This window comes from Carassius auratus, unplaced genomic scaffold, assembly GCF_003368295.1.
Source record: "Carassius auratus strain Wakin unplaced genomic scaffold, ASM336829v1 scaf_tig00216365, whole genome shotgun sequence".
NCBI lineage: Eukaryota > Metazoa > Chordata > Actinopteri > Cypriniformes > Cyprinidae > Carassius > Carassius auratus.
Window position 1 is genome coordinate 61,340 of NW_020528528.1, and position 20,953 is coordinate 82,292.

General features: G+C 35.2%; 1 long non-coding RNA gene across 1 annotated transcript; it reads left to right on the forward strand.

Annotated features, from left to right (window-relative positions):
• Positions 1-15,799: 15,799 nt before the first annotated feature.
• On the forward strand, positions 15,800-16,946 carry LOC113097669 (uncharacterized). Its single transcript, XR_003288915.1, has 3 exons — positions 15,800-16,099; positions 16,367-16,450; positions 16,903-16,946. It is a non-coding gene; the product is annotated as an uncharacterized LOC113097669 (long non-coding RNA).
• The last annotated feature ends 4,007 nt before the right edge of the window (positions 16,947-20,953 follow it).

Genomic DNA, 20,953 nt, shown 5'->3' on the forward strand with positions numbered 1-20,953 from the left:
TAGTGGCCGGGTTTCTCGACAACGATTGATCTGAGAGTTTAAGAGCGTTTTCTGCGAGTCATTTTACGATCTTTCGTTATTGATTCACGTGTGTTTCTCAGAAATGCACTTAACACAATCTCAGTATCTGTGCTTTAAGAGCTGCTTAGAGTCGCTGTCCGTTTGTCAAGTGTTGAAATCTCATCTTATAGAGTGACTCGTGATTGTAGCACACGCTCGTTTACTGAAATGTTCATCTAATGCTGTGTTCAGACTCTGTCAGCAGATTGTCATTTGACTGACAGCTTCTGATCAATCTGGAAGCAGCCAAATATCTCCAAATGAAAGAAAACTCGGGTTTATCTTTGCAACAATACCCTTCAAAAGGCGTTCGGATGAAGAAAAAAAGAGGATAAAGGGGCTTGGATCAGATCGACTCAACTTGTGAATTCATCAGTAGTCAAGTGATCTCGGTCGAGCTTACACTCGGGGCTTTTCCATCACTTCTGATGGGAATCACTGACTAGCTGAAGTGATTTTCTCTCAATCCAGGCCGACGAGACACCGATATTGCCACACAGTGTCCACTTGTGCTTCTGCTGCGCTACACTGATGCCAAAAGAATGGTACAGGAGAGTTTATTCCTCTGGGTTCAACCACAGCTGAGTCCATCACTACAGCACTAAAAGAGTGTCTTGCTGTCATCCTTCCAGAGGATCAGAAGAATAAACTCATCTCCCAAGCGTATGATGGAGCCAGTGATGAGGAGCGACACTGCAGGGGTTCAGAGGAAGATGAAGATGTGGACCCAAATGCCCATTACATCCACTGCTATGCACATCAGCTCAATCTGATCATGAAACAGGCCACTTCACACAAACCCAAAGTCATCATCAAACAACATCATGCCACATGTGGACCTCCTCTATGCCAAACTCCAGAAGAAGGACACAGATTCAGTTCACATTTAGAGGAGCATCCAGCAGTTCCAGCAGGACAGACAGAAGATCAGGTCACAGCTGTATTCCTCCTTTTGCATTTGTTATTATTATTATTATAATTATTACTCCTCCTTTGCAGAAATTCTCTCCATTCGCTGGTTGACCAAAGCAGTGAAGGTGTTTCTCAACCGAAGAGGTGGCGGTCATCAGCCCAGAGGTTCATGAACGGATCACAGCAGAGCTAAGTTTTTATTGCAGTCCATGTTAATCTGCAGGATTTCATAGAAAGCTATCAGAGGAAACTATCAGAAAGAGAAGTTCAGCTGCATTGATTCATTTACCCTCCACGGGCACTTGTCTTCTCATGTCTTTGATGATTTTATCATATTTGTGATTAAATATTGTAGTAAAGAGTAGATCTTTCAGTTAAAGACATATCTATATAATATAAATATAATAATAATAATAATAATAATACACATTTTCTCCCCTGCAGGGTGGCCACAGGTTCTTAAAAAGTGGTAAATGTAACTTGTTTATATCTGTAGACACGCTGTGATAGATGTGTGTGGGATTAATGGGAGGAGTATATCTTAATATTACTGAAATATTGAAGAAAACATATTGTAAAGTCATCAAAGGCGTGAGAAGATATTTAAAATTACCCATACAAGCTAACATTTTTTTTAATCTATGTATGCATTTATTTATTTTGATAGCTCCCTCTTTTTTTTTTTCTTTTTTTTTTACAATATAGCCAAAAGTGTCAATAATAAGGATCCAAGCACAGTGGCTTTTGTTGATGATACAGTTATACAATGGCCATGTCTCTTTTCTAATAAGAATCTTTAGGTGTCTCGTTTTAGAAATATTATTCCATTTAATACATTAACTTATTCTAATTTTATATTCACTTTCCTTCAATTGGGCATATATTCAGTCATAGTTGGCAACATATGTTTTCAATATCATTTGGATATAAAAATATTAATGATAGTATGTATTTTTGTATTTTAAAGACACAGTCTTTAAATAGTGATCTAAAAGAGTTTGTTGTGTGATTTCCTCTAGTGGACAACATTAGTATTACAGCCTTCATCTCTGTTAGCTCCCCGAGCAGCAGAAATTCATCAAACTTGACTTATTTACTCAGAATGTCTTGTCCATGTGTATGAATTTCTGAGAATTTATGGATCCAAACTAGGGCTGGGACAACGCGTCGAGGTCATCGATGACGTCGACGTATTTTTGGCAAAATATGCGCATCGACCTGTTTTTATAAAAAACGTTTGCAAAACGTTTACTTTATGTGCGCTGAATATACGCGATTGCCGGATCAACATTCTGTCCAACGTTATATAACCAATCCAGGGGTTTTTCTGCATTGATCTTTTTTTTTTTTGGCAGCTGTCAAAGCCCTATTTGCGCTGACAGGGCGCGTAAGAGAGAGAGCCCCGGCTGCGCGCGAACACTCACAGTCTTCAAACAACACGAGCGCTTCTTGCTCTCTCTCTCCCTTGTGCATATTAATCAAAATCATTAAACACGATAGAAAAAGGGCGAAACACCAAAGTTTCACGCACGCTCGCGCACTCACAGTCTTCAAACTACACGAGCGCTGTCTTCCTCTCTCTCTCTCTCTCTCTCGTCATTTCCGGTGCGAGCGTGAGTGTGCAGAGCGTGTGGGTGAAAGTTCTTCGGTGAGATTGAGTTTCTTTTCCTTTTTTTCTAACCTACTTTTGCTTCTGTCTGCCAGAGTTTAACTTAGGTTTGCGTAAGGTGTTCGGGAAGCGCAGTCTTCCAGCGCGCGCTGGTTGACGATGGCGTCTTCAGAGCGCGTGAGTTATGAGCGGCTTTCTCGCCGGCATGGAATCAAGATCGCGCCGGTAATGAATTGCTCAGTTGAAGACTGCAGTTTAGCGGTCGGACAGATTGTTGGACACGACAGTATTATGTCAGCATCTCGAATGAATAGTGCTGTGGTGATCTTTTTGGATAACGTTGAGAAAGTAAACAGGGTGGTGGAAAATGGAATTTCTATTCAGGATACGTTTACGCCAGTAATTCCTCTAGTCCAACCTGGAAAAAAGATAATTTTGTCCAATGTTCCCCCGTTTATAAAAGATGACTTGTTGATAGCAGAATTGTCTAGACATGGAAAAATTGTTTCACAAATGAGGAAAGTTCCGCTAGGCTGTAAGTCCCCTTTACTTAAACACGTAGTCTCTTTTAGACGACAAATCTTTATGGTTCTTAAAAGTGAAGTCGAGGATTTAAGTGTGGCGTTCAAATTCAAAATTGATGGCTTTGACTATGTTGTGTATGCAAGCTCTGAGACTATGAAATGCTTTAAGTGTGGATCAGAGAGCCACATTCGTAGTTCGTGCCGGGTACAGAGCGTGGATGACAGCGCTCATGTCGAGGCTGATGAAGAGGTTGTAGATGCGGTTGTCAGTGGTTCGGCTGAAGCTGATCAGGCTGAAGGTGCGTCTGCTGCACCAGCGGCAGGAGCGAGTACTGCTGTGGAGGGAGAACCCGAGGTGATAGCGGAGGAAACGGTGATAGATGCTGTTAAAGCAGCTAAACGGGTGACTGGAGAAGAAATTATTACAGATTATGTGGGCGATGACGCACTGTTTAAGACACCTCCTGTTAAGAGAAAAAGAAACAAAGCAAAGATGAGGAATGAAAAGTCAAAACAATGGTCTGAAACACAGGTTGATGAATGTGATGATGTTGAAAGTAGTCCTGTTGAAGATTCTGACAGTGAAACTCAGGAAATTAAGAGTAGAAGGAATACAAGTAGTGATTATTCTTTTGATAAAGTCAAATCTTTTCTACAAAGATCAAAAAATGTGAAAAATGTGCAGGTTACAGACTCTTTTCCTGATCGCAAAATGTTTGTTGATTCTGTTGTGATGTTGATGAGGAGTGAGGGTGAAGAAAAGTTCACTGTTCAAGAAATATATAGATTAAGGAAAATTATTGCTAAACTAAGATCAGAACTTCAGGCAGAGGATGGGTTTGAAACAATGTAGTTCTCTCTGTCTTTACATGCTGAAAGCTGCTTTGTGTGTAATCCTTCTCTCATTCTTCTTGATGAGTGTGGTGAGAATAGGCTCTCTTAATATTAATGGTGCACGAGATGCTTATAAAAGGGCATTGTTATTTGAATTAATAAGACAAAAGAAAATTGATGTGATGTTTATTCAGGAGACACACAGTGATGTGTTAAATGAAACCGATTGGAGGAGAGAATGGGAAGGGGTGGTGGTGTGCTCTCACATGAGCTCTTCTAGAGGAGGGGTAGCTCTGCTTTTTGCTACACATTTCACTCCTGTTTCTTTTGAAGTGAAGCAAGAAATTGCTGGTAGACTAATTTTTGTACGTGCACAGTTTGAAAAGTTTAATGTGGTGTTTATTAATGTATATGCCCCTAATAGTGGTAATGAGAGAGTTTGTTTTCTTAATAATCTTAATGAAACTTTGCAGAGCTGTAATTCAGATGAATATGTGTTTTTAGGTGGGGATTTTAATTGTACTGAGAATTGTGTACTAGATCGAAATCATGCTGAACCCCATACAGCTTCCAGTCGTACCATGCGCACCTTGATTGAAACCCATAAACTGTGTGACATATGGAGACGTTTAAACGGAAATGATAAACAATATACATGGTTGCATACTCGGGAGAATTTTATTTCTTTGGCCAGATTAGATAGACTCTACTGTTTTAAACATCATTTTAATATTGTCAAAAGCTGTGTAATTAGTCCTTCTGGGTTTTCTGATCATGCTATTGTTATTTGTAAAGTGTTTATATCAAATATAAGGTCAAAGAGTGCCTACTGGCATTTTAATGTATCTTTGTTGAGTGATGCAAAGTTTAAAGAGGTTTATCGCTTTTTTTGGAAGGAATTTAAATTAAAGAAAAAGTGTTTTATCAATTTAAAACAATGGTGGGATGTTGGAAAAGTTGAAACCAAGTTATTATGTCAACAGTATACTTTCAATGTCTCTAAAAATATCACACAAAAAATGAAAGAACTTGAAGATGAAATTGTAGAGGTGCAAACAATATTGGAGTCCACTGGAGGACAAAATGGTGTTGATGTTCTCAAGTCCAAAAGGATGGTTCTTGCAAACCTGCTAGGCGTGAAAGCAAAAGGTGCATTGGTTAGGTCACGCTACCAAAATTTAACACAAATGGATGCCCCATCCAAATTCTTTTTTAATTTGGAAAGAAAGAATGGCTAGAGTAGATACATTCACTCCTTGCGATTGGAGAACGGGCAAGAGCTTACAGTGCTGTCTGAAATAAGACAAAGGGCTGTAAGGTTCTATAAGGATCTGTATGGGAGTGAATATAAACATGATGAAGAAATGTCTTCCAGTTTTTATCAAGGTTTACCGAAGCTTCCAAAAAAGTCAAAGGAGGCACTAGAGAATCCTTTGTGTGCACAAGAGCTGTGGAAAGCACTGCAGACTATGGAGAGTGGAAAAGCTCCAGGAATTGATGGGCTCCCGATTGAGTTTTATAAAGCCTTTTGGGAGGTGTTGGGTGAGGATTTTTTGGATGTTCTCAATGAGAGCATAGCTGAAGGTCTCTTACCAGTGAGCTGTAGGAGAGCTGTGATCACTCTCCTACCCAAGAAAGGTGACCTTCAGGAAATTAAGAACTGGAGACCAGTGAGCTTGTTGTGCTCCGATTTGAAATTTTTTTCTAAAACTCTGGCAAATAGATTAAGAGAAGTGATGGGGGACATTATACATCCTGACCAGACGTATTGTGTGCCGGGCAGGTGTATTTCTGATAACATTTTTCTTGTTCGAGATGTAATGGAGGTTGCTGGCCTTTTGGGCATTAATTTAGGACTCATCTCCATTGATCAAGAAAAAGCTTTCGATAGGGTTGAGCACCAGTATCTTTGGAACACCCTTGATGTTTTTGGTTTTGGTCCAGGTTTTATTGGAGTAATCAAAGTGTTATATAAAGACATTGAAAGTATGCTAAAAATCAATGGTGGTTTGTCCGCCCCTTTTAGTGTTAACAGGGGCATCAGACAAGGTTGTGCACTCTCTGGAATGCTGTACTCCTTAGCAATCGAACCATTATTAAACAAATTACGGTCTAATATAGAAGGTTTACTGTTACCTAACGTCAATCTGCAACACCAGATATCAGCTTATGCTGACGACGTAATGATAATGGTCAATGGGCAGAATGACATAAATACTCTGGTAAAAATTATTCAAGAGTTTGGGAATGTATCTGCTGCTAAAATAAATTGGAATAAGAGTGATGCCTTAATTGTTGGAAAATGGGAGAAGGGGCCACCTTTATTACCGGGTGGGTTAACTTGGAAAAAAGGAGGTCTTAAATATCTAGGTGTGTTTATTGGAGATGCTGTCACACAAGAAAAGAACTGGTTTGGGGTGATCGAAAAAGTAGAGGGTAGGTTAAAAAAATGGAAGTGGATTCATCCACAACTTTCTTTTAGAGGACGTGTTTTAATAATTAACAACTTGGCTGCTTCAACATTGTGGCACAGACTGGTATGTGTAGACCCTCCTTCCGGTCTGCTTTCAAGATTACAAGCAATGCTGGTAGACTTTTTTTGGGATCGGCTTCACTGGGTCCCTCAAAGCATACTTTTCCTGCCTTTGGATGAAGGAGGTCAAGGTCTGGTGCATCTGTTCAGTAGACTTGCAACTTTTCGCTTGCAGTTTATCCAGAGACTGCTAACTGGGCCTGAAGATCTAGTCTGGAGGAAAGTGGCTCAGAACATATTACAGAGGATTGATGGACTTGGACTTGACAGTACTCTGGTATTTACGGATCACAAACAACTGAATTTCAAAGGACTTCCTTCATTTTATCATGGACTATTTAAAATGTGGGGACTTTTCAGTATTATCAGGGTTTGTAAAACAGAGTCACTGTTTTGGTTACTTGAGGAGCCTTTGGTTAAAGGATCTCGTTTTGACTTGTCAAATGAGTGTTTGCCAGGTCTATCATTAAGACTTTGTGGCTCTGGTTTAGTAAAGTTAAGGAACTTAATTGATGTGGCTGGGCCTCATTTAAGCGATGCTCTTGCACTGGCCGCCATTTTAGGTCAGAGATCCACACGCCAAACTGAATTTATTTTAAAACTCTGGAAAAAAAGATTAACAGAGGAAGAATTAACTATGTTACAAAGCTTTGCTGATGGAACTTTGATTCCAGATACAAAAGATCCTTTTAAAAAAGTTGCCATTTCTCCTGATATGAGAGGTATGTCTAGCATACTGCTAGATATAGAAGGTCTAAAAGATCTGGATCTGAGTTGTGCTGGAGGAAAAGAGCTTTATAGGGGTTTTGTTAAAATTTTGAATAAAGGGGCATTAAACCAGAAAAAAGACACTAGTTGGCGAGAAAAATTTGGTTTACGAGAGGAAGACAAGCCGGTTTGGAGGGTGCTATACAAACCACCATTGAATAAGCAGTCTGGTGACCTGCAGTGGCGTATCTTACATGGGGCTATAGCGGTGAACGCCTTTGTCTCTGTTATTAACTCAGATGTTGTTGATAAATGTGTGTTTTGTGGGATAAGAGAGACTGTTTTTCATTGCTTTACAGAATGTTTTCGATTGGGACCGATCTTTGCCTTGTTAAAGGGCTTATTTTTAAGATTTCAGGAAAACTTCTCTACTAATGCCTTTATTTTAGGATTGAGATATTGTCAGAAGCAGAGAATAAAGTGGCAGCTGATCAACTTTATTGTTGGACAAGCAAAATTTGCAATATATGTTACAAGGAGAAACAGAATTGAAAACAGACCAAATCAAGATGCTGTAACTCTTTTTAAAGCTTTTGTAAGGGCTCGAGTGAGTGTTGAATTTAAGTATTATCAACTAATGAATGATTTGGAGTCTTTTGAATTACAGTGGTGTTTTAATAATATTATTTGTGTTGTAATTGATGGAGAATTAATTTTTGATATGTTGTTAATTTGAGCTTGGGGTATATGTTTTGATTTGATTTGGTCTAAGTTGTTTTGTAATGTTTTATTTTAATGTATAATAAAGGTGTATGAAATCTCTCTCTCTCTCTCTCTCTCTCTCTCTCTCTTTCTCCCTCGTGCATATTAACCAAAATCATTAGAAACGATAGAAAAAGGGCGGAACGCCAAAGTTTCACGTGGAGCATTCTGAGATTTTTTTTTTCTCCATGACAGGCTGCTGGCTCCCACTGTTAATTTTTATTTATTTATTTTTTTGTAAAAGCACTCTCTGTATTAGCTTAAAGCCCTCAAGTTTTCATTGGTTACTGTATTCTTTCAATTGCTCTAAACAAGTATTTTGGGTGACCTTTTTTTTTTATTTTCATCTGAAAGAATAACGTTTTTTTTTCAGTAAGCTAGGCCCTATGTGTTCAGTAAGCTTGTTTCAGTAAGCTATGTGTTTTCAAGGCTTCAAGGTTTTATTGAATGCTATCTCTATACAAGTGCAAAGTAATGCATTCTTAGTCAGTCTTTTATATTGTAATTTTAAGAGCAATAAACATATATTGCAATGTTAAGGAATTCATGTTTTTTTCATTCAGATATGTAAATCAACATAATTTGATATAATAACAATTTATATTATATTATATTTATATTACAATTTAATAACAATATAAATTGTTAGTAGTCAATTAATGGGGAGATAATCGAAATCGAATCGGTCTGAAAAAATTAATCGTTAGATTAATCAATGCATCGAAAAAATAATCGCTAGATTAATCGTTTAAAAAATAATGGTTTATCCCAGCCCTAATCCAAACACTGACACTGATCTCTCATAATCACCTGATTAATGGATATTTACTGTCCTGCGTTACTAACAGTTTAGTTTTTCATTTTGTGCAATGCCTCTTCAGTCCCTTCTGTTTCTTCTGCAGTGGAAAGATCAGTTTTGTAGATAGTTTTTGTTTTATAGGATTGGTAACAGCCCTATATTGTCTTATATTAAGTGAAATTATTAATAAAATGTAAATGTAATAGAATTTGATATGAAAGATGATGCATGCATTTAATTACGCTTAGGGAAAATGCCCTTTGAATAGGTTAAAAATGACATGGAAATCAATTGAAATAAATTTTTGTATGCAGTTTTAAGTCATATACTGTAAAACAATTTTCCAACAACAAAATCATGGCCAGTGAAAATGATAGCAATGCTAGTAGATGTGGAAAAATTGTTAATGTCAAGTATATATCCCAGGGAGTCGATGTACAGAAATAAAATGTAGGAATATTCTTGTTATTTTTTAGCATATTTAGTCAACCTTATCCTATTATAAGTTTCAGTGACTAAAATTTCATTTTATTCAATGAAAAATTTACGTGAAAGCAAGAAGGTTATAATTAAACACACAGCAGTATTAATTTTGGCAGCCATTTTTAATTTAGTCTTAGTTTTACTCAAATGTAAAAACTCAATGAAATGTATGTCCATTTTAGTCAGGTTGCAGTCAATGAAATCTTAGCCACATTTTCGTCATGCTGTATAATGGTTAAACTGATAATGGTAATATTTGTTGTTCTTTGAGAAATGTACTTTTGTGTTTCAGGTATTGCTCTTTCACCAGTAAACACAAAACAATAGAAGGTGGACTCATACACATGGTTTATTTAATCTCATGTAATGTGCTGATTTATTGGACTTTTTATTATATAAAATAACACCATAGACTTATGCACTCAGTCTGTCTACATTATAAAAACTGGTGAAACAAAGAATAATATTCTAACAGTGAAATTCCTAACAGTTATTACATGATTCCAAATGTCAGTAGCCTTTTTCTGTATTAAAACAGCAGCGGTTGAGTAAGTGTTTTTGCGCTTGTTATATCAGATTCGTTCAAAGACCTCGTCATGAAGAAAAACATACTACTTTTGGGAAAGGACATATGGAACAAGGATGAAATCAGGGGTGTTCATGTCAAAAAGAAAATGTTGGACACCAGCAACGAGGTGGAGGCTAAAAAAGTGGATATGAATAAGTCTTTATGTAATATTGACAGCTTTATGTCATAGTGATAGTAATCTCTTAATTTTCCAGAAGATATGCTAAATGTAAAATTGATTCCATGCATGTCATATTAAATATGAGTCCCTAATTACACTCTGTACCTCAGGTAGTTCACAACTGTGCTCATTTTGAGAACAAAAAAACCAAACACAGATACATTATCATGCTCATTTTTAAAATCCTGTCTTGAGGTTACTTCGTTTTTCTCTATTTGTACTCAAATTTGGGTATTGTACGCATTCTGGAACAATAAACACTATATATGTTTCATTCATAGTCAAAGCTATAGAGACCTCTCTCATGCAGAAAGTCCACAAGTAAGACTTAAACAAGTTAAAAAAATAAAATCAATCCAGTATTTTTTCATCAAAGAATATGAAGTTATGAGTTTCATAAAAGATATGCAGCATTTTTATTTACACTGTTCTAATCACATAAAGCTTACAAATAAAGTGTGTCATTCTGCCATCTCCAGCAAAGCAGTAATCTCAGATATTACAGTAAATGATCAAATAAATCTTTGGCCAGACAACAATTCATTGTGACTGCTGCCAAAATATTTTCTAATCAGAAAAAACAATCTGAATCAAATTTCAGTATACCAGCATGATGAAAATTTGCATTTTTTTATGTACACAAATTGTTTCTCTCTTGATTTTCACACATCTCTTATAATATATATATATATATATATATATTGGTTTTCTCCAAAGGTTTTTTCTACATCATCTGATGGTGTTTGTGCCCCCTTGGTTTAGGTAGTCAGGGACAATTTCCATTTAGCAGTATTGTTGATTTGACTGCTCTAACACTATTAGATGAGAAATACTTGAAAATAATTGTGCTGAATAATGGCACTACTCTCTTATTATAACTGAAGTGAACAGTTTTCTTTTACAGTTACTGCTTTTTTGTGTTTTTAAGCCTTGCCAATTTAAACAGTCAAGTGCAAGAAGATGTAAAAGAGAAGTCAATGACGTAGTTGTACTTTGTGAGATGTTTTATTTGCACGCACATCTGAGGCATGTACATAAAGCCAGGTGTCAGCAAGCCCACAACTCACAAATTTAGTTCACTTACACGCATTTTCTTGTTCTTGAATGAACAAATACACACACATTTATGTTGAAATGCTTGTCTTGTTGACTAGTACTCACAATCAATTATGCCTGAAGTAAACAATGAGTCTATGTATTGGCAACAAAGTCACGATACACAATGACACATATTTGACAAAAACATGTCTGTCATATGAGAATTTTAAATGCCAGTAAAATTTGACAATTCGTTCCCCCAAATACTTAATGTTGTCTTTTTTCTTTGATTTATTTTTTAAAATATTTATTTCTGGCCATTGTATGCCTTTAATTGGAAATGACGGTTTAGAATAGACAGACAAGCTTTGGGTGAAGAGAGAGGAAAGCGGGATTGGCAAAGAACGATGATCCGGGATGAGTGCAGTGGCTCTGTATGTCAGCGCAGTAACCGTGTGTTTTTATTATTATTATTCTATGTCTCATACACATACGTTTGCATATGTAAAAATAATAATAGCCTAACTGAAACTGCAGCAAGTGATTGTCTGTCACTTTAAGACTGAATGCAAGGATTCTGTTCACAGCTTAATGTGCTCTTTTTATTTTTTGTACATTACTTGAATGATTGTTAGCAGCAAAAAAAAGAGAGACCATTTTAAAGCAAAGAAACAGAATCCTGCACTGTAATTGTTTAATTTCATTTGCAATTTTTCATGATTGCTTGAAGCAAAATTAAAAAGTAATTCAATTACTTGCACAGCCCTATCTTTTATGTCATTGAATTTAATTTGAGAAACCTTGCACTTCTTAAAGTTCACCAAAAATGAAAACTTCTGTCGCTAATTCCTTCCCCTCATGTAAACATGCTGCGTAACTAGTGTGTGTTTTGCTGCATGTTTGACTTTCAGGAATATGCTGTTTATGTTCACAGAAAAAAGATCTTCATTTCTGTTCCAAACATGAACCAAGGTCTTCGGGGTTTGGGACGATATGAGGTTGAGTAATTAATGAAACATGTTTCTATTACTTTTTATTTATGTCATTACATTGATTTTGGGTGGGACCAGTGAATTTCTGGCAGGCCAAGTAAGAATTTGAAGCATTGGCCCAAGCAGGGCAGTAGCAAAAGTCCTTAGCATTAAGGCCTACAGCTGTTTTACAGTGGAATTTAAATTTGAGTTTCTTTCCTGACTTTTTTTATTGTAACAAACATGTCAACGTGATATGTGACTTTAATGAAAAGTTGAAATGTTTTTTTTATTTTATTGGCTGTTAGCAGATAAAAGCCAAAAATGCTGTCTCAAATGGATGAAGAAATCATGACATCCCTTCGTGGTAGGTATTCAGGTTGGCATTGGAGGGATTGACATTACAAATCCCACAATACGCATGACTGCCCTGCACTGAACATTAGTACCAGTATTTCTGTAATGCTGGCCAGCTTTTACATGTCATCCATCTGTCCAGTGCCACAGATGCACAAAACAAAGGTTTTCCCCTTTTCCCCTTTACTGTCACATAGAGCTCCCAGAAATGATTAAATGAATGAAGGAGTGTGTGCAGTGTGTCCCTCATCAGGAATGTCTTCCTCTAGTACTGTGCCCAGTGAGATTGAAATGGTGTGAGACCCATAGTTAATTCATAGATGTTTAGAATGCAGAATCTCTACCTTTTAACTTCATGGTAAAATGGATCAATATTAAAGTCATCCATCTGTCAGAACAGCAAGCAAGTCATTAATTGAGTCCCTTTCACATTTAATTGCCTTTAGATGGCTTCAAATTGATTGAAAGATTAAAACAAACAAAATGAAATGACAGTTCATACAAATTTTAACTCCATAGTGAAACTTACAGACTACATTGTTTTCCCCCAAAAAGCTTGTTTTATGCACTTTACTGTAATATTGGGATAAAATGTATTCCTCATAGATACATCTCCCTAATATGTATTATTTTGTCAGTTGAGTCTCTCTTTCTCTCTCCCTGCTGGTCTTTATTCAGCACTCTTTGGCAGAAAGTGCAGTGAGTGTTTTCTGAAGAGGGTCTTCCAGCAGCTGAACAGATCTCACAGGACCATTTCTGCCCAAGAGCGGGCTGTTCTGGAGACCACCCTAACAGGGAAATCTGTGAGAGGGCCCCCCAAAAACAGCTGGATGTTGAAAAAGTTCAGGCCATAACAGGTCTGCAATTTTGAGCTAATTTTGTGTCTGGAAAATTGTTACTGAAAATGTTAATTGTACAGTAGCAGGATTGCATTGCATTGCAGGATTGAGTATTGTAATCAATTTCATGTTTTGATTTTGATTCAAGCTTGCCATTTAGTTCAAATTATGATTCATTTATTTGATCAAAATACAGAAAGGAAATAAAACTCTTAGGCTAATGCAGTTTCTAATATTGGTTTTCTAATTTAATATATTTTAAAATATAGTGTATTCAGTAGTCTTCAGTGTCACATGATCTTCAGAAATCATGAAAATATGATGATTTATTATCAGTGTTGAAACTGTTGTGCTGCTTAATATTTTAATCATTGATTATGTTTCAGTTTCAGTTCAGTTTATTGTCATATGCATATTCGTACAGAGTACCACAGCAATGAAATACAATGTGCCTCAGCACTCTCTCAGCACCGGTCAATAATAAGATAGAATAGAATAAAATAAACTAAAAATAAAATAAAACAAAATAAAAAAATGCTAATAAAAAGTAAAAAAGAACAGCATTGATTAAAAACATAAATATTTTCTAACACTTTACTATAATTTTTTTATCCATTTAACACATCCTTGCTGAATAAAAGTATTAATTAAAAAAAAAGTAATAAATAAGAAAGAAAAAATGTACTGACCCCAAACATAGTTTGAATAGTTGTGTATATTGTAACACAAAATTTCTATTTTGAATAAACCCTGTTCTTTTGAACCTTTTATTTCTCAAATAATCCTGAAATAATGTTTTTCCAACATTATAAATTAGCATTTTAGAATGATTTCTGAAGGATCATGTGACACGGAAAATTCAGCTTTGCTTCACAGGAATAAATTATATTTTAAAGTATATTAAAATAGAAAACTTTTATTTTAAATGGCAATAATATTTCACAATATTATTTTGTGAAATAATATTCAGTATTATAGATACAGCCTTGATAAGCCTAAGAAACTTCTTTAAAAACTTTACTGAACTTTCTCAGGTAACTTAAAATGTAGATAATTTAGTTATATCAAGGGTCAAATCAAATATAAAGAGCACATTAGAGTTAAAAGCTACACATGTTTTTGTGCATGCACTGTTCAGGTCTGGTATAAAGAATGTTTTTGCTCAGGTGGCTGAAATGTTCCACTAATAGAGAAATGCTTCAGATGGTAGTTATCATGTCAGCCAGTATTGTGGTGCATCCAAAGACATCCATCTATAAATGTCATCCCCGTGCAGAGACCTTTTGTACTTCTTGCAGATGTATTTTCTTTTATTTCTTTGACTTTGGGGACTGTGTTTCCAATAGAATTTCTAACCTCTCTTGTTTGAGTATTAATAAAATAAAATAATCAAATTATTTTGTAAAGTGTTTTTCACTATACATGCCATTTCAAAGCAGCCTTATAGAAAATGTGCATGTCTCTATTACAATTTAGTCTGATCTATAATATAAATATACTTTTCAACTTGATTTGATTTATATTGTGATGTTTCTTCTCTTGTAAACTCTGTTTGATTAACACGCTGGAAGCAATATTGACATTTCCTCACTGCTATTCACGATGTACTTTTATTAAGTATTTTGGGTGTAATACATTATGTTTACTGTCTGATGTAGTGGCAAGTAAAAGTTGTATGAACATGTCCTCTGACCTTCCCTATTTTACTTTGTTAACAGACTGTTTCCACACACAAGAAGAACTGAAGTTTGCTTGAGGTCTTGGAGTCTTCACTGATGAGTTGAATCAGGTGTGTTTGATCCGGGACACATCTCAAATGTGCAGTGTTGGGCTTCTCCAGGACCAGGATTGGGAACCACTGCCTTATGGGACACACTTAAGAGTTTACAGAGATTATTATTTTTTTACTTTCAACTTCGTATTTTAAAATAAACTTCTAAATGTCTTATCAATAGTCCCTATTAAAGATGACAATTTAATTTGTGGTGCTTCTAATTAAGTGATAAAAAGCAGTTGCAAATGATGAACAAAATAAATATACTTTTCTCTGCACCAAGAAAACATGCAACACTTTGTTTTACTACCAAATTATTCTCAATATCTAATTATTATTATTAATATTTCACATACATTGGAAAGGTTTCTGTGAAGAACTAAGTGTTGTATAGTGATCAGAAGTAAAATGAAAAGTGTGAGTAAAATAAATAATGTTTAATTTTTATAAATCTATGATTGTTGCTTTATTAAATAGTTAATGTATCCCTCAAGACATCTTAGTGTAAGCTTGTATAATACAGACTAGTATCTCAGTCTGTTACAGACATTACAAGCAATATGTTGCAGTCTTTCAACCAATCTTGTGTTGAGGTCTGAAGTTAGACACATGGTAAATGTGGTGGCACCCATCCAAGTACACGACCAAATCTGGTACTTGTTGGTTATATTATTTTAGAAAACCTTTTTTTTATTCTCTCTTCTTTTTATCATTTTTATTCTGTGTCAAAAACTTTGTCGGATATTGCATAAATGACATAAATTAAGGAGATTACATTAATAAAACTGCATTCTGTCTCTCTTGAATTAAAACTCAATGGTCAATGTGTGGATGAACTGAAATCCCATGAGCTTTAATAGGACTATTCTCCATCACATAATTGTGTTGTTAAAAGCCAGGAATGACATGCTAACTGTCCATGCTAGAAGGCCTTCATCTTGCATTATCCAGCAGATTCATCAAGGTATGATGCTATACCTTCAGTTATGAATACAAAGCTTTTCATCACTTCTCTCAGTTTTTAAGATTGCAAAGTGAAAACCCTTGTTCATCTTTTATTTTTGACCCCAGACTCTCAAGAGGATTTGAGCAGTGAACTAGTGTGTGCTTCAGTGGGTACATGATGTCAGACAGTGGGCTACTGAGGGTACAGTATTTTACAGACAGTCATCGAAGTAGTTTATTATTGCAGTCTGCTAATCATGTGTAGAACTGAGAATCTGTGCCATGCATGAGAATGAAGGAAGGACTTGTCTTCCTGTTTTGCTTGCTATGAACTTGTGGGCTTGTAACTCCACTGAGACTGTAAACACTGATTTGGGGCTCTAGATTATCTTAAAATTGGCATTGAAACTCTTTTAAGGCCGAGCCTGAAATACATCATAATCATTTACTTGTATTATTGTTGCTTTAGGATTCTGTAGGTACCAGATGTGATGACCAACATAACCTTCAGAAATCAACTGAACAAATGTTTCTAGCCTTTATAATCAGACTGGTATGTTGACAACTCATCTAATATATTTGTTATTTGTATGACTTGCAGATGGGTCATCTGGATTTTTTTTTTTTTTTGGAATTAACAAATTTTCAGGTCCTTAATTTTAAAATGTCTTCCTCTTAATTTTACAGATATTAAGCCGACTATGCATTTTAAATTTATTCTTTATTAGGACAAGTCATTTTGAGCAGGAGGTCTTCATCAGGCTACATCACTTGTGAGATGACTGAGGTATTTAAAGATCTTAAACAGCTGAGCAGTTCTTGAAATAAAGAACAAGGGAGACAATCTTTAGTGTGTGTTGGTGTCTTACTAACGTCTTGTTCCTTAATAAGCAGACTTTTTACATTTATGCACCGACACCAGGTTTTGGGAGGTACATACACTACTTCTGTTCAGAATGTACAGGTCAGATTTGTATTGTAGAGATGTTATTTATGTGATTTCAGAATCCAGCAACATCCTCACCAAGAAGAAGAGTTTGATGCGTACATATGAGGAGCCTTCAAATCAGCAACAGTTAAATATGGCAGGCTACTATATATGAAATTAAAGTAATTAAAACAAGTTTTATTACAAGTGTAACTGTAACGTGATTGCTAAGAATATAAATATAATCCTGAACATTACCTTGTTAATGGAAAGACATCTGTTTGCAGTAATCTTAGTAAAAGTGATCTACAGTAATAACAGTGTCATCTGAAGAGGAAGGGGATCCAGGGACAGCTCCATCCAGAACAGAGTAAACTCACAAACGCTGCCATAATGACACAAGACACATATGTACAATATTTTATGAGCTCACTAACAACAGCTTTTAAAAACCTTTTTATTGGTATAAAGTGCACGGTGCAAATGGACAGACTTGAAAGTTATAATTATTTTAAATGATGGCATCTTTATTTGACACTGCTCAATAGTTTTATATAAATTTGAAACATTTATTTAATTATTTCCCATGTAAAATAGCTTTGTATAAAGATATCGTAACAGTTTGTCAGTTAATTACCAAGGCATTTCCAGAGTTTGATATAGATGAAATGTGTATCCAAAATATGTGATAAATAAAGACAAGTTAAGGATCAACCACTATGAATATGTTTATTTATTTTATGAGACCATTCTCTGAACAAACTCCCAGATCAATTTTATGTCTTACACTTTGTGTCTGAAAATAAAGAAATAAAAAAACATTTCTAAAAAACAGTATGATGAAAACTCATAAACCCACTCAAAAGTGTCAACAACTGATGTGTGAAACGAACAAACAAATTATTATTTATTATTACAACAGAGGAAAATAATATACAATTATAGTTGTTTCAACTTTGCTATGCAAGTTCAAAATAAAGTGAACTCAGTAATGAGCATTCTGTTAACTTATCCCCATTAGTGGGTTCAACGTAGTAATTTCAATTAAGTTATGTCTTTGAATTAGGGTATCAAGTTAAGATGATCTAAAAGAATGTCTTGTTTTAACTTAATTATAAAAAGACATTTTTTTTTTCAAATTAAAACCAATGTTAAGCTAATACAAGCTATGCATAAACACTTCAATCATCTCAAACTTGCAATCAATACTTTTTTTGGTAGCAAACTTCAGTTGGGTGCAGGTCACATAATGAGTCTAAGTGGGTTGTGCACAATCATGGGGAAGACTGCTGGTCTGACAGTTGTCCAGAAGACAATCATTGACACCCTTCACAAGGAGGGTAAGCCCCAAACATTCATTGCCAAAGAAACTTGTTCATGCCAACCCGACTCATCTTGTCTGACGGAAAGATTAGGCACCCCACAGCAACAACGCCAGTGTACATTGAACTCAATTTGAGTCAAATTTAACACTCTTGAAATGTATATATGACTCCCTCCGTTTTGGGAGTTAAAATAACACTTTCGAAAGTGTGAAATAAGTACATATTAACACTGAAAGAGTTTATTTGTAAATCCAGCATGGTGTTGAAATGTACTCTGTGCGTAATGTACATATTTCACACTTCTGAAAGTGTTATTCTAACTCCGAAACAGAGGGAGTCATATATACATTTCAGGAGTGTTAAAATTGAGTTCATTGTGTGGTGTTCAGGTTCAGGAGTTCAATGTTCAAGTAAAAAAATAAAATACATACATACATACATACATATATATAAAATAATCCACAAATCAATGCGTGTTTACAATTATTTATTTAAATTGAAACATTGTAACTCTTTATCCCTGCACAAAAATGTCTTCACATTCAGTGATTTCAATACATTTAAACATATTCTTAAAAAATGAAAACATATAGTCAAAGCAAATCAGTATAAAAGCAAGTCAAAGCAAATCAGTGCAAAATCTTATTTTGTCAATATGTATTTTGAATTTTATTAGGTTTATAGTGCTTACATTTATCAGCTTAAACCACTCTCCCTGATATGTCATCTGGCTGAAGAAAAATGTAAATGACCATTAGGCTTACAAAAAATATTAAATAAAATGGTAAACTGTTAAAGGATTGGTAACACTTTACAGTAAGATCTTTGTTAACTAACCACACTGTAAAAAAATATTTAGCAGTTTAGTTGTTTCAATGATTTTTTTTATGTTGACACAACTTGCAGTTACTGAATTTGTTCATTCAACTAAAAATTTTAAGTTTTCAGTGTCTCAACTAGTTTGAAAGTTGACTGAACTAGGTCATTTGTCCTCATAACTTAAAAAAATTTGTTGACTCAATTCAATAGCAATATCACGTTCACAACATCACTTATCGCGAGATCTCGTCATTCTCCTGAATGCTGTTGAAGAGAGAAGAAGGTCGTCAGCCATTCTAGTCAGTTTCTCCTCAAAGTTTGGACATTTGACTAGAATACAACTTTGGTAAGTAAAATATTCGTATTTATTGGCTTAATGTGTAAAATTACATTTGTTGTCTCAGAAGAGTAAGTATTGTTTAAAGAGTCGTATATTCTGTATGTAAGTTACTGTATGTAAATGTTCGTTTCGCGGCACTCTGAAGCCTCAAAATACAGGCGGTTCCACAGTATTCTCCTTATAAATATTAAAACAGATATTCTCCCATGCGGGACAGCGGAGCTAAACTTATGTGGAGCACGATAAAAATACAGTTTGTATGTATTATTTGAGCCCAGGGCTGCGTTAGAGGCCGTGCAAACAGAGCGCGAGAGATCAACGCGGATCACTGTATGGATTAAGAACGGCGGGAATAAAAAAAAAAAAAGAAACTGCTCTAAACCTGACAGCGTAATACATTCGTCAGAATATACATCGGTGAAACATTAGGAGAAAAAAGAAGATTCCTACTCGAACTGTGTCTTTTCTGCATGTTATAAGGGAAACGAATGAGCAGCCCAGATGAGCACCTCCCTCAGAGTTCTTCTGGAGCGCGTATCTTAACGTTACATTTGATATCGCTGACATAAGCTTAGTTCTGATGATTATTTTACAGTCTACGGTTCAGATGAAGTTCTGAAGGTAGCGTTACAAACTCTTCTTTCAGTTTTCTGAAGTAACGTTAGTCATTCAAGTGCCTCGCTAGAGCCTAGAACCCAGTGTAATACTGCGTGAATATCTGTTTTTATATAGTCTATGGTGAATATACGGTCATAAGTAAATTGCGTACGTTTAAATCTATATATTTTAGAATAAAAGTAATAATATAATATATCTTGTATAAATAGAGATACAATAACGATCGACACAAATGTGTTAAATTTCCTTTTATTGTGTTATAATTATGTGTTGTGTCATTTAAAAGCATTGTCTGGATGGTATAGTTTGTCTTTGGCATTTAATACAAACTTGTCAATACATTTGTCTTTCAATGTAAAGATTTATTTATATGTATGTTTATTATTTTACAGTGTTTTAACATGTTTTGTATTTTTCATGTTTATGATATTTGTGAATGACTGAAGATTCAGCGCAGAATTCAATAATCCTGTGGATGGACCGCAGCGAGTCCTTTTGCAGTTATCCATCAAAAAGATATGCAGACATAATGGAAATGGCATTTACATTGTAGAGCTTGGACGAAGTTGTAAGTAAATTAATTTATTTATAAATGCACATTTATTGGAGTCTATATGCTTTACAATTGTAAGGCCCTGTTTAATTCTTCCCTTTGTTTTTATTAAAGCACACAGGCTCTGCGCAGGAATTCATCAAGGACATGACTGCTGGGATTACGCTTGTGGATGACCAATCTGAGCACCATCAGTCTGCAGTGATGTGATCCAGGTAAAAGAAGAAGAAGAAATCTGGGTGATCTGGGGTTGTAACTCGTTGTTAGACGATCTGTGTACTGTGTTAGACGATCTGGGACTGGGACTAACAGAAATAAACTAATTCAGGTTTAAAACAACTTGAGGTTTAGTAAATGACAATTTTCGTTCTTTTTCTTTTTTGGGTGAACCCTTTACGAAAATGTAGATATTTGCATTGGAAAACAGCTTCAAAATTTAGAGAACATAATTTGACATTATTTTCCCCAGTTTT